General features: G+C 39.1%; 1 protein-coding gene across 2 annotated transcripts in view; it reads left to right on the plus strand.

Moving 5' to 3' along the window:
• Positions 1-6,599: 6,599 nt before the first annotated feature.
• The window catches only part of RASGRP3 (RAS guanyl releasing protein 3), a 136,252-nt gene continuing 127,950 nt past the window's right edge, over positions 6,600-14,901 (plus strand). The window contains exon 1 of one of the 2 annotated variants that reach the window (XM_062209240.1): positions 6,600-6,652. The gene's annotated coding sequence lies outside the window, so the exon portion shown is untranslated. Of the gene's footprint in view, positions 6,653-7,679; positions 7,754-14,901 lie in introns of those variants that run through there. The other variant, XM_062209241.1, reaches the window with a different exon arrangement.

The raw sequence follows: 14,901 nt of genomic DNA on the forward strand, positions 1-14,901 counted from the left end.
TATTTGAACAATCCATATAAGAAGCTATAACATGGTGCTAGATCCAAAAATGTGGTTTTAGTGTTGTGTGCTTTGAAATTCAGACTCTGAGATGCGCTGATTTCCTATAGCTCTGAAAGTCATTTCCTTCTTGAGCGTCTTATCCCCCTTCAGCCTCTAAATGGAAATGAAGCATTCCTAATTTTAACTTGATTTACAACTTTTAATCAGTGTTCTCCATGAAGTATTAGGGAATATTTATAAGACATTTAATTCCCTCGCTCTGGGTATGGAAAGAACATATGAATTGCTTTTAATGAATAGAATGCAGAAAATATGACAGGATATGCATGATTACATGTCCATGATTACAAGAATAGTTATACATGTGTGTTTCAAATTCCACATACTTTAATTTGCCTGAAGAAAAAAGGAAAGTTTATTTGTATAGTGAACAAGCAATTTAGCATTTAATCTAAATGCCTCATTTAGATTACATTCACAGATTTGTTTTTAATAGGTCATTTTCACTTCTGACATCATAGGAAAGTGCCATGGCAGTATATCAATTTTTACTCGGGAATTAGGGAGACAATGTGTTCTTCATGTTCTGGAGGGGCTTTGCCCATCCGATAGGTGGTTAGATAGATGACTGAGATGGCCCCCTCTGACCCTGAGAGTGTGAGTGCACAGTGCCAAGGTCATTGTTCGAAGCCCTTGGTAGTATTTAGATGTAATGTGAAATGTAGTTTGTTCTCCCCTGAGGACATCGATTTTAGTCCAAAATTTGCCTCTACAGAATGAAGTTCATGATTGTTTCATCTCTGTGTGTTTTTAAATGACCTCATCCTTTAGAAATATAAACATTCAAATGAAAATTTTAAAATTGAATGAGATAGTAACACCCTAATAGAGATGACTTTTAATTTTGCTAAGAGACTAATCTATTATATATTTTCTTTTGTCCCTGTATTTTTCTTCTAAGATGTCAACAGTAATACAGTGGTCACCAAAATGCTTTGTATAAATCCAGTTAGGATCTGTGGCCTTCCCAAAATGTCTTGAGAGGCTTTGAAGGATAGGCCCAAAGTCACAGATGCTTCAAACTGAAGGTGCATCAGAGACAGAGCGATGATTTGATTCTCCAAGGCAGTGTGCGTCCCACTGATTCGAAAGAGGAAAGGTGTTTTGTTACTTTTGGGTAACCCCGTCCCAAACTATCCTTAAGTAAACTATCTAGTATTACGTATACATAAGTATTTTTTTAAGTTTATGGAAAATAGAATTAAGTAAGTTTATTTTTGTGTTAAAAAATTGAAATCCATACAGTTTTTTCATAGTACGTATTTTCCGTGAACTTTTGCAAGTATCCTTCTATTTGTTTCTTTTTAGGCTGGTTACCCAATGTGACAGAAAAACTTTAAATGCCTCCACGAGCTTCCTCTTTGATTCCACACCCTTGATCTTTTCCTTGAATAGAGCAAGGACCTATGACTTGCTTCTAGTCTAAGATGCAGCAAGATGACAAGATGTACTGATACATATCATGGACATATTGGTTTTGTGGAAGACTGTAAACCCTCTTAATAGGAGTACTCACCTATAGATTACATCAATATAAATTTGGCCATCCATGGATTAGCTGAGTCCAGTGATTCCCAGTCTTAAAAGGCTACAATTAGTGTGTTGGCTGGAGCTTTGGTCTCATCTGAGGATCAACTGTTGAAAGATCTGCTCATGTTGTTTGTGGCATACAGTTCCTTGCAAGCTGTCTGAGTAAGGGTTTTAGTTTCTTGCTGGTTGTTGGAGGGAGAATACCCTTGGTTCCTTGCCATGAGGCCCTTGCCATAGGCAGCTCACAACGTGGTGGGTTACTTCTTTAAAGCCATCAAGGGAAAGGGAAAGATTCTCAATCATTCTGGACACAACCAGAGGCTCAGAAGTTTTAACATGCTTCAGCTAAGGTGAATTTGCACTCCATAATCCATGGCAGAATTCTAAAGCTCATGGTTATGTTCACCTTGCCAATATCAATATAAACTCAGTTTAAGTTTTTTGTTAATTGCATAATGATGTGATTCAGGGAGTTATATGAAATATTGACCCTATTATGAATTCAAATTAATCTAGTGTTTAAACAAGAAACCTGAATAAGCTTTTAAATCAGTAACCAGACTACCATGTGGCTTTTTATTTGACTAGAGTGACTGCCAAAACAATAATTTTCATTGTTGATGAGTAAATTAATTTCACCACCATGTTCTCTCCTACTTCTTCCCCTGCTTCCTTCCAAATATTCCATAAAATAATGTAATATTTAGATACCAAAGCCCTTGGCACCCATGGTGGTCTCCCTTTGCCTTCAGATATGAGCCATGCTCTATCCATACAATGGTCTGTTTTCTTTCATGCATGCTTTATTCCAAGTAATGATTTTGCTTCTTCTTGCTGCCAATAGTGATTAGCTACACAAACAACCTTATGATTGCATCCAAAGCCTTTTCCCAAAAGAACACACAACTGACAGAAACAGCTAATTGAGTGTCCATGTTTCAGAATTAATAGAAAATATTTTACTACAACACCAACTAGAATTTCCTTTTGTTATTGTGACATCAGATTTTAGCTTTGACAAAAGTGAGCAAGCTGTAGACATTTAGTATCAAAGAGTCTCCAGGTTCTTTGTTGTTGTTGTTACTTAGAAACTAGTGGTATTTTACCTTAGGTGTGTGGCAAAGTGACAGAAAGGCAACAGAGAAAGCCAAATGCTTTGAAGGCAGGCTTGGTTAAAATTTCCCTCTGAAAGTTACCACAACTGGGCTTCTTCTGGGAGATATTGTGAGCTCTTTTATTTAGCAAGGTAATTTTTTATTTATTTATTTATTTATTTATTTATTTATTTTTATTTTTGACAGGCAGAGTGGATAGTGAGAGAGAGACAGAGAGAAAGGTCTTCCTTTTTGCCGTTGGTTCACCCTCCAATGGCCGCCGCGGTAGCGCGCTGCGGCCGGCGCACCGCACTGATCCGATGGCAGGAGCCAGGTGCTTCTCCTGGTCTCCCATGGGGTGCAGGGCCCAAGCACTTGGGCCATCCTCCACTGCACTCCCTGGCCACAGCAGAGAGCTGGCCTGGAAGAGGGGCAACCGGGACAGGATCGGTGCCCCGACCGGGACTAGAACCCGGTGTGCCGGCGCCGCAAGGCGGAGGATTAGCCTAGTGAGCCGCGGCGCCGGCTTAGCAAGGTAATTTTAATATTATGTTTACTGAGACTTGGGCTAACTAAAAATGAACTACTGATAAGCACAAATTCATTTCAATGAAATTAATGCGAACATTTCATTTCTATCTCACTAAGGGGTTCTAGTTTCTTCAAAGAGCTGCTAACTTTCAAATTTTATTTTTGGGATGAAGAATTCCTCCCTAACTTTCAATCATCTTTTTAATGTTCTTTCTAAAATATAGAGACCCATTCTTAACCTACATTCTTTTAAGTAGTCATTCCAGCAATTCAAATGTACTTTTATTAGCACAATACAACAATTCAAGTCAAAGGAACACCATGTAGAGCCTCTAATTTGGTAATCACTTAGAGCTTCTACCCTTGTGGACAAATATTGGTTATTATTAAAAACATCTATGGGTGGGGAGTGATGGACATTCGTTTAATGGTAAGACACCCGAGTCCCACATCGGCGCACCTGTGTTCGATCCTTGGCTCCTGCTCCTGACTCCAGCTTTCCACTAATGCAGGCACTGGGAAGCAGTTGAATGGCTCAAGTACTTAACTTGGGTTCCTGCCACTCCTGTGGGAGACCAGGATTGAGTTTTCAGCTTCTGGCAAGGCCCAACCCTGGCTATGGTGGGCATCTGGGAAGTGAACCAGTGGATGGGAGCTCTCTGTTTGCTTCTCAAATAAAGAAACTTTAAAAATAATTACTTTCCTATATTAAAAGAAATCTATGGGGCACACAGGCTCAGATGCGTACATGCAGTGCATCCAGCTCATTTGGATAATAGTAGTAGATTTTCTTTTTATTTTACTTTAGGGCTTGGGCTTAGGTCCTCTAGATTGTACATATTGAAACTTTTGAAATAAAAACATATTTTCCTCCACTTATGCAACCAAAATAATTCAAGAAACTTATATATTGCTTTTCCTAACAAGGCCTTTGACTTTCTCCTCTATACCTTTTGAGAGAGTCTGCCATTAATGTTAGATTAAGAATACAGAGCAGATCTGTCCCTAAAAGTGAAATGCTTCCTGCTTAGAGATGGGTTTTAATGGAAGCTCTGTGAAGTTTATTTTTTTTTTCCTTTTTGTAGAAGTAAAATATTTCTCCACCAGAGGAGAATAACCATTTCTAGAAGACAGTGAAACCCTGGTGAATATCCTTAGTTTCTTAGAAGCATTCATTCTTCCCACATGGGAGCATGGCTGGCTCCCCAAAACATGTCACCCCATTGCTAGCCATGTTCTTGCCAATGTCAACTCAGCTATTTCAACACACTGTGGCTGTTCTATGCCAACAGCCATGGATTTCCTTCATCTTTTCTGCTATTACAAGGAAGTCATTCACTTTCTCTTTCTCTCCCTCTCCCTCTCTCCCTCTCTATCCCTCTCCCTCTCTCCCTGTCTCCCCCCCCCCCACTTTCTCCCTCCCTCCCTCCCTCTCTCTCTCTCTTGCTCACATTTTCCTTCCCAATCTGTACCTGGGATGTGGATAGTCTTGCTTTTCCCCATAGCTCTGGCTGAGTTCATTGTTCAATAGCCTATTGTTTCTATTGTAGAAGGCTTTGCAAGAAGGGACAAGAAATGATGGATTAGAAAACAATCGTCAGATCACTGCACAAAAATAGGAAACAGGACGTTTTGTTTCCATGATCAACTTTTAATTTTAGTTTATCACAGTTTATTTTGGTTTTGTCTTGTTTCAAGTGACTCATAAATTTCAAATATATGTGTTAGTGAAATTTGTTTTGAATTCATATTTATCATGACTGCCCACAATGTATGAACTCTTTTATCTCTCCCTTAAATACAGTTGGCCTGTTCTTTGCACTGCTTTGCCCTGCTTTAGGTAGCTTCTCCAAGTAGCTGGGAAATTAATGTGTCATGTTGAATGACAGTAGTGTGGAATGATAGATAAATTTTTAGGCAGATAGGCAGATATGAAGGGTCTTCAAAAAGATCATGGAAATGAGTATGATGAACAAACTATACATGAATTTCAAAACTTTTTACATTAAAATAAATTGATCTTTTAATCTTATTTTCTATGAACTTTTTTGAAGTACCTGTGTAAATAGAGAGATAGGGATGATAGATGATTGCCTGACATATAATAAATAAGTATTTAATAGATTCATATGAAGGAACTTAAGTAATAGCAGTTTAAAAATTCTGTCTTTAAAATTAATGTTGTAAAGCATGACCTACACAAGATAATTACAAGAGTACAAAAATGAATGTCACAACTAAAACACCTTCCCTCTCCACACTTCAATTCTCACTTCACAGAATCAACCTCATTTAAGTATCTTGTTACTCTAGTTAATATTTTGAATGAAGTTGAGAATTGTCTTGCAAATAGTTTATGCCAACATAAACTTCCATGTACTATTGTATGAATGCTTAGCTCTCTATACTTCAGCAGCCTCAAACATTGTCCAAATTTTTATCTGCTAATCTATGTGAAAATAACTAATTTTTATTTCGTGTGTGTTGTCTATAATTATGAGGGAAGTTGAACAACTTTGAGTAGTGGGACTGTGGGTTATTAGTTTAGGTTGCAGATGCATGACAGTTTATAAACTGTACTTCATGTTTTCTTTTAAGTAGAAGTATCTGCTTTTCTTCACCCGATGGTATCTTTCTTATGTTGAAACTTGCTTCAAAAAGCATTTCAATTCTTCCCTCCCAACCCCAAATGAAAAACAACGAAAGTCCTCCCAAAGCCTCCTACCTCACACATCCTTTGTCTCCTAGAAATTCCATTTATATGCCACTCCTACAGAGAATGAAGGACTAGGAGTAGCTTTATTCATAGTATTTTATCAGAAAATGATACATCTTCAAGCCCAAGCCTTGCTTATAGGACATAACTACTTCTATTGAAACTGAGACTATAAGAAATTAAGGAAAATTTGACTATGGTGCGTACACCAAAGCTGAGTTATTTGAGGCCAAATTTTCTTTAGCTTGTTTATTGGCGTTCACTTGGAAAACACACACACACACAGGGCCCTAACTTGGGCTGCTTTTTCTAATCAAATGCATTTCCTGCCTTCTTTCCTCAGAGCTCAGCCTATTTATAGCCCTGGGAAGGAAAAAGCCCCACTGGAGGCAGGAAAACTAAGTTCGGAAAGAATAGGAGGAAGTGTGCCTGCCATTTAGCCAAACAACCTTTAATTCATTGAACTCAAAGCTTAGCAGCTTGACTGTCGTTGTTAGGCGTAAGCAGCTTGCAGATTTCTTTTCATTTTTTCCCCCTCTTTATTTTTGAACCGCATTTGGGCAATGGAGGTGATGACAGCATTTTAGAAGAGAGAACAGGGCTCTCTAGGTGTTTAGACACATTGAAGAGAAAACTTGCTAGAAACTGATGAAGTGGAAAGAAAAAGATGATTCAATAGTGGGAGGAACTATAAATGATCACACATCTGCAAATTAAGGTACGTGTTGTGTTTCAGTCTGTTGTATCTTCATGCATTTCAGGAATTATATTGATGTTAGCATGGGCAGCACTTGTCGTTTGAGGGCATGTAACTTTTCAGTGAGCCTTATTTTTACCTCTGAAGGAGTATAGCAACCTGCCTCAGTTGACATTGTTAGTCTTAACAATAAATATTTTATAAAATAATAATTTCCTTAAGATAATTTTATTCCACTAACTTTCTATAGTTTCTTTATCATCAGGAGATTAGATAGTATAAATAATTTCATGGATGATCACTTCATAAAAAAGTGTTTTTCTGGTATTTGTTTTCCTTTTTGAAAAACTAATTAATATCCATCTATGGTTCCTTTGATCAATGATGGCTTAGAATATATTTAATAAACAGGTCCTCAAGCAAAAATAGACATTTCTAGAAAAAGTCATTTTAACCAAAATTTAAATTTTATATGAAATTAATTTGAGATAAAGATTTTTTATTTAAATACAAATATTATTTTCCTGGAAATTCACTTTCAGAAAAGAACTTTCAAGAAGTACAAAAAAAAAAAAAAAAGTGAACCCTTTCCAGGGCTAGAAACTGCTCACAGCAAGTATTTGCATTTAAATTATTATTTAAAAACATTCTTTCAGCATCTATTTTCTGAGTGCCTTGAAAAATGTCACTGGGTTTGAAAGGTTGAAAGGAAATGGATTAAATCCAAGAACAGTTGATGCTGCCCACAAAAACTTGGAAAGCTCCTAGGGACATTCTGAATTCTTTGAACATTCCTTGCCCTAAACAAGCCCATTTGTTTAAATGATGCACCCTATTTGCATCTACTGCTGATAGTATCCACATTTATGTGTTGGAGTAACTTGATTGATGTCACCACAATAACTAACAAAGGAATACGTTTCTGGTGGTTTATTGAAAAGGAAGACAAGGAGGAAATGTGTTTCTGTGATTTTGGCTTATCCTCGTTTGAGATTGGGATGTTTAGAATCTGTCATAAGAAGATAGAGAAACTGGAAGTCAGAAAAGCAGGGCCAGCCAGAACCCGCAGAGGAGGCCAGGACTTGGTTCTGGCTCAGTGTGGATCTCATTTCCCGGAAAAATGTAAGGGTCATTATTTTTTTTTCTGAGTAGAGAATGCTAACTCATTCCGTGGAAACCATAGGAGGGTATGATGCTTTTAAACACAAAGGTCGTGATTTCTTAGTTGAAATTAAGTTGCGAGGAAACAATCTTGTGAATGTGGTAGATCTGAAGAAGCACACTCAGAGCGTATTTTCAGGACACTCAAGTGCTACAGTCAGTTCTCAGTCTATTTTGTTACCCCACAGGCAGAGTCTAAGGTAGCCGAGCTAATTGCCACAGCACAGAGCTGTAATGGTGGAGGGGTTGCTTGGAGCCGTCCTGATTCCTCTTGTCCTGGAATTCATTTCTCTCTGCCTTTGTCATGTTCACATGTGTCATGTGGAGAGAAGTGCTTTAATACTACTTCAAGTTTAAGCAATAGATAAAATTATGAGTTGTATATTTTATTCTAAGAATCTGGTTTTTTTCCACTTGTAAAAGTCTCATTGTAGGTCACTGGTTCCTGGATGTCCATGGGTGCTTATAAATCTACGAAATGCTAGTTATTGGAAATACATTTCTCAGGAATTGCTTAATAGTTTCACACAGTAATTGATGTGTTTTCAAGCTTTTGGGAACATTTTAAGTGAGAGCTAATTTTGAAAAGAAATTGTCCAATACTTTAACTTTTTTCCATTAAATAGACATTTATTGTTCATTTTCAGTATGACTCCTAGAATTCACTATGTGCTTGCAGTTTATGTAGTAGAACCACCCTTGGCCCTCTCATTTAAATATAAGTGAAATCAGGTTGCTGAATAGATCATGGGAAGCAGCAAGGAAATTAGAAGTTGTCAAATAGACTCTGCAAGTGTGGGATGTGTTGAAAACAAGAGAAGCACTAGGTCAGGTGGCTGCCACTCCTGCCATCTGGCCTCATGCTGGTCAGAGGAGGAAGGGGTATTACTTGTTGATTTTGTGCATCTACAGGAACCTGAAATTTGGAATAATGGCCTCTTGAGATTCCCTTTCTCCTATGTACTCATCCCCTCACATTCTCTATTACAGGCCAATAAGCAACTCCACATCATCAAAACATATTTTTAAGTTCTCCTTCTTATAATAATAGGAGAGAATGTGTTAAAGAAGATGATGTGGGCAGGCATTGTGGTGCAGTGGGTTCAGCTGCTGGTATCCCATGTCATAATGTGGGTGCCAGTCCTACTCGGCTTCCAATCCAGCTTCCTGCTAATGCACCTGGGGGACAGCAGATGATGATGCAAGTACTTACATTCCTGCCACTCACGTGGGAAACCTGGATGGAGTTCCTGGCTCCTGGCATCAGCCTGGCCCAGCCCCAGCTATTGGAAACATTTGGAGACTGATAGCAGATGGAAGTGCTCTCTCTTGCTCTCGCTCTCGCTCTCTCAAATTAATTTATTAAACAAAAAATAGGATAGCATACTTTATGGTCCAAAGAAATGACCAAAGAGACAGCAGCAGGTCAGGGAGTTAGCAAGAGAGATGACGATTTTGGTTTCAGTCCTGCTAGATTTGAGATGATGATGATGGAGAGCCAGGTAGGAAAAGTAAGCAAACAACTGGAAATGGGCAATAATTTAGGAGGGAGGTAACCACTGGAAGTGACAGCCAACCTCTAATGAGCATTCATTACACACCAAGGCTCTATTATCTTATTTAATACTCACAATCACCTTTGGGCAGGCTCCACCACTAGTCACATTTTGTAGATGAGTAAATGGATGTTCAGAGAAGTTAAACAACTTGTCTATGATAGCACAGCTGAGATAGAAAATGGAACCCAGGCATATACGAGGCCAAAGCCCATGTGCCTGCTAATTCTCATGGAAAATGCAAGGATTTTGCAGTGGATTTTACTTTCATCACCTGAAGAGGTCTAAAGGTACCAATTTTTCATGCTATGACCCAAATTCTAACCAGATTTCTTTTATTCTTCCTAACAGTGGTAGTACTAATAAAATCCTGCAATTTTTTATTTATCTCTCTTATGGGATTGGCTTATGCACAGAGGTTTCTTATTTATTTGCTTTTATCTAAGTAGCTTTCCACTTCAGTGATTTATTTTCGATTTTCCCTTCGTTATGTGGCAAAATGAAGAGTATGGTGAAGAAAAAAATTGAGCCCAAGAATGATACTGAATTCCTCTCCCTGTCCCTGGCTGCCCTCTAGTGGTGATTCCCGTGAACAGTGTTCAGACCAGGTCAGAGACCGCAGAGCCAGGCACTGGAAGTGAGCTCTTCCTTTGCAAGCTCTAAATAGTATTAGCAAGCACTCGCAGAGGCACAGCGGGGTAGCCTGGAATGGTGTGGATACTGGTTGTGTAATTCTGGAAAAGAACTTCATGGAATTCCCGACAGCTGTATAGCTAACTGGTCCAGAGGGCATTTTGCACAGACCAGTTTTACATCTATATTAAGCTTTGTAAGTGTTAAGAGTTATATCTGTCTCCTCCCTCTCACTGCCCACTCTGTCAAAAAAAAAGTTATTTCACTTGCTTATCCTTTTAGGAAGGCACATATGTCATATTTGGTTACTAAACTTTTAATACATACATATGCCTTTATGATTAAGAAGCCTACCTTCATATTTCATTGTAAATATTTTAAAATACACAGTATTTTTTAGTAAAAAATGAGAAGTCTATCTTCTAGGAATATTGCCTAAGGAAAGAGTCATAGATTCAAATAAAAATGTATGTAAAAGAATCTTTATCTGTTTGTAAGACATACTTGGTAACTAACCTAAATATACAAAAATGAAAGAGTGGCTAAATGAATTTCCACAGTGTGGGGAATTTTACAGCTACTCAATTATAATAAAATATTTAATGGCATTGGAAACTGTTCATAGTAAATGGGAAGTAAGGTGTGATCCCACTTCCTTAAACACATGTATCCATGTATGAGAAAGAGTTACAAGATAGAAATTCTTACGCCAAGCGTTAACAATAGGAATTTCAAATTTGTGGGGTAATGATGATTTTTATAATTTGTCTCCAGCATAATACGTAGGTACTACTTTTTTTTTTTTTTGGACAGGCAGAGTTAGAGAGAGAGCGAGACAGAGAGAAAGGTCTTCCTCTTCCGTTGGTTCACCCCCCAAATGGCCTCTATGGTTAGCGCGCTGCGCCCGATCCAAAGCCAGGAGCCAGGTGCTTCTCCTGGTCTCCCATGGGGTGCAGGGCCCAAGCACTTGGGCCATCCTCCACTGCCTTCCCGGGCCACAGCAGAGAGCTGGACTGGAAGAGGGGCAACCGCGACAGAATCCGGCGCCCCAACTGGGACTAGAACCCAGGGTGCCGGTGCTGCAGGCGGAGGATTAGCCAAGTGAGCCGCAGCACCGGTACTACTTTTGTAATAAAGGAGAAAACCCAGGATGTTTTTAAAACAAGGAGCTCTAAGTCTCTGTTCTAATTTCTTGCTATTTGGGGTGACAAAGTTTGTGCTAATTCAGCGCCATTGAGAGCCTTATGGTGCAGTGAGGAGCTGTATCCTGTTTGTGACAGCATAATTGATTGTAATGGCAAAGCTTAGGATGCACTGCCTGCTCCATGACTTCACTGCATCCATCAGCAACAGGAAACAAAGACACGCACTTTTTTTATGTTTTAGTAATAACTGACAATTGGAGGAAATGGACGGCGGAGAACAATGATGGACAGACAAGATGGTCAGCAAATCAGACTGGGAAATGCAGTGGAGCCAATCTCAGCCTTATTCATGAGATGGTTTCAGAACATTACAAAAATGTTATTGTTTTGTTCTCGATCTACTTTTGCAATCGCTATTGTTTTTACCAGCAGTTACACAATTCTTTGCTGGCAGCAATGGCCTCCAATATGTTTTTAATTCAGTAATCCAGTAATCCTACATCAGGGATTTGGTACTGAATTCTTATGTTTATTAATATTCAGGGTCAGGGTGAGCTCCTCCCTGTACACAAATCCAGGAATGAAACTCAACCACGTTTCTGTAACTCTGCTGCCTCTGATCAGCTGCTGGTTGCCCAGATAAGCACATTTAAAAATTTTTGTTTTCCATTAGATAAAAAAATCAAATTCATTGTTCTATTTGCTGTGATATGATCCCTAGATTTCAGTTTAGCAGCAATGGACAGAGGCTGGGGGTGGGGGGTGGGGGGCAACAAAAACTCAAAGTAAAGGAATTCGTGATTCACTGTTCAGTTTCCATGCCATGAGATGGGCACAATTCTTAATCCCTTAGAAGAAAATGAAGGACGGGGCACTGTACCTGAGGTGCCAGCCTCCCTTATGGGCTCTGGTTCATGTCCTGGCTGCTCAACTTCTGATCCAGTTCCCTGCTGTGGCTTGGCAAAGCAGCAGGAGATGGCCCAAGTGCTTGGGCCCCTGTACCCACCTAAGGACCTAGAAGAAACTGCTGGTTCCTGGCTTTGGATCGGCCCAGCTGTTGTGTTTGTTTGGGGAATGAATCATGGATGGAAGAACTTTCTCTCTGTCTCTCTCTCTCTCTCTAACTCTACTTCTCAAATAAATAAATAAAAACTTCTAAAAAGAAGAAGAAGAAAAAAAAATGAGGAGCATGTGATAAGTTAGGAAAGAGTTAAATAAATAGGTGTCATGCTGCAGGAATATTTGGCTCTTGTAGTGGCTTGTGTCCTTTATGTCTCCTTGGATACTATTAAAATTCTGTGGATGGGGAAACTAAAATATAACAGCAGCTTTGAGTTTTGGAGCACAAATCTGCAGCAGCACTGACTTTTAGCCTTAAAGGCTATGTACTGGTCAAGTTATTTTTTGTGGAGGTCTCTGGACCAGCACTGTGAGTGACATGGTTCATTACATATTTCTAGTGGCCATGTTAAAAACAACAGGTATAGGGTAAATGGTTAGCCTAATGGTTAAGACACCCATTGGGACACTCTACCCCATATTGGAGTGCTTAGGGTCAAGTCCCAGCTCTGCTCCCAATTCTGGCTTCTTGCTAACATGCACCCTGGGAGGCAGTAGGGAATGACTCAAATACTTGGGTCCATGACACCCATGTGGGAGACCTGAATCAAGTTCCAGCTCCTGGCTTTCGTCCAGTCCAGCCTGGACCAGCCTGGCCATTGCAGGCATTTGAGGAGCAGAGCAGCAGAGCAGCAGTTGAGAGCTCTCTCTGTTTTTTTGCCCAATAAATAAATAAATAAATAAATATTTTTAAATGTACAATGGATTTTAATAATATAGTTTATTTAACCAAATATATCAAAAACAGTATCATTTTCAACATGCAATTAAGATTTAAAAAATTGTTAATAAGATATTTTATTTTCCTCTTTTTGTACCAAGCCTTTGAAATCCAGTATGTGTTTTATGTTTACTGCACATCTCATTTTGGACCAACTTCACTTCAAATGCTCAGTAGCTTCAGTTGACTGGCGGCTACTGTACTGGATGGTGCAAATCTAAACAGAAAAGTTGTCATTTTACCCACAGTTACATACATAACATTTGAATTCTAGGTTGTGAGATGCTACTATTTATTTGGGAGTTGCATTATTCTCCATTCTGACGCATTCAAGTCTTAACAATTATTAACTGAATAATCAAAAAGCAAGCAAAGAGTTGGCAGATTACAAGTGTTCATTTAGGCTGGGTAACTATGGATTTCTCAATTGAGAATAAAGATAGTAGAAGTTCAAAACGATTCCAAAAATTTGAAATCTGAATTCTAGAGTTGTAAGAGATTTGTATTATGATGTTTTCAAGTGCATTTAGGCATCAGCATAGATTCCATTACATGGCCTAAAACCAGCTTCCAGAAGGCAAGATAAACAGTGGGGTCTTAATCGTGCATGAAACTTAGTATGAAAGAAGAAGTCTTCAGCAATGAAAGCACACATGCAATTCTAACACTGAGACCCTTTCCTGACATCTTTTCTACATTCTGCCTTGTCTTATGTGAAGGGTAGGAAGTACGCTTCAATAGTCGTGTATAACGACAATGCCTCAGGGACTCGCATGCTGGTCAGCTGGAGTGATAAAGATAGTTCTATGAGCTAAATATGGAGATACAAAAATAGAACTGGTGGAAGTGGACAGAACTACAAGACACTGTAGGTTCTCATGGCTCTGCCAATTGCAGAGACCTGGAAACACCGGCTTCTGAAGTCCTGGCAATGAGTTGCAGCCAACTGGAGCAATCATATTTTGGGTTCATTTCTTATTCCATGAGGGTTTGATTATAAAGGTAGATTTAAAGCAGTCAGAAAATTCTAAAATCAAAATAAAAGTTAAAGACATTTGAAATCTAAATAATGACCATTCATTGCATGATTTACGAATTGGTAACACTCCAAAAGCTTGTTTTTAATTTTCTTGGCTCTCTGAATTCACTTTCCATTCTCCCCAAAGAAACAAAGTTATAAATAGCGACTGGGTACATGCACCTAAAATGTAATATGTCCACAATGAAGTTATTCCAATGTATTCAGAAGGTATTATCATTTGTATTAAATTGTTTTATACATATGTATTAATAAGTAAATCAGTACAAAGCATTTATAATGGGATAGTATCAATATATTAATACATTATGCAGCTATGACTATGTTAAGAATTATACTACATTAATTAGTACAGTAATAAGTAACAAAAACAAAGAATATACTTCCTCAACTCAGACACTGATAGAGGCTCCAGGAAGCGCCACGTGCTATACTGGGTTTGGGGACAAGCATGAGAGAGAACCATATTTATTTTGTCTGTTAAAATTGGTAGGGGCCGGCGCCGTGGCTTAACAGGCTAATCCTCCACCTTGCAGCGCCGGCACACCGGGTTCTAGTCCCGGTTGGGGCGCCGGATTCTGTCACGGTTGCTCCTCTTCCAGGCCAGCAGTGCACTTGGCCCATCTTCAGCTTTCCCAGGCCATTAGCAGGGAGCTGGATTGAAAGTGGAGCAGCTGGGACTTGAACCAGTGCCCATAAGGGATGCCTGCACTATAGGCAGCGGCTTTACCCACTATGCCACAGTGCTGTCCCCAGAACTTTTTCCACTGGTAGTGGAGGCACAGTGACAAAAACAGGATAGGGTAGCTGAGCTATGTACTACTCAAACAGGTGTGCTTGCTCTGCAGAGTGCATGTCTGTGTTTCTATCTCAGGAGCTCCCACCCTGTGAAACAC

Source organism: Lepus europaeus, chromosome 13 (genome assembly GCF_033115175.1).
Source record: "Lepus europaeus isolate LE1 chromosome 13, mLepTim1.pri, whole genome shotgun sequence".
In the NCBI taxonomy this organism is placed as follows: Eukaryota; Metazoa; Chordata; class Mammalia; order Lagomorpha; family Leporidae; genus Lepus; species Lepus europaeus.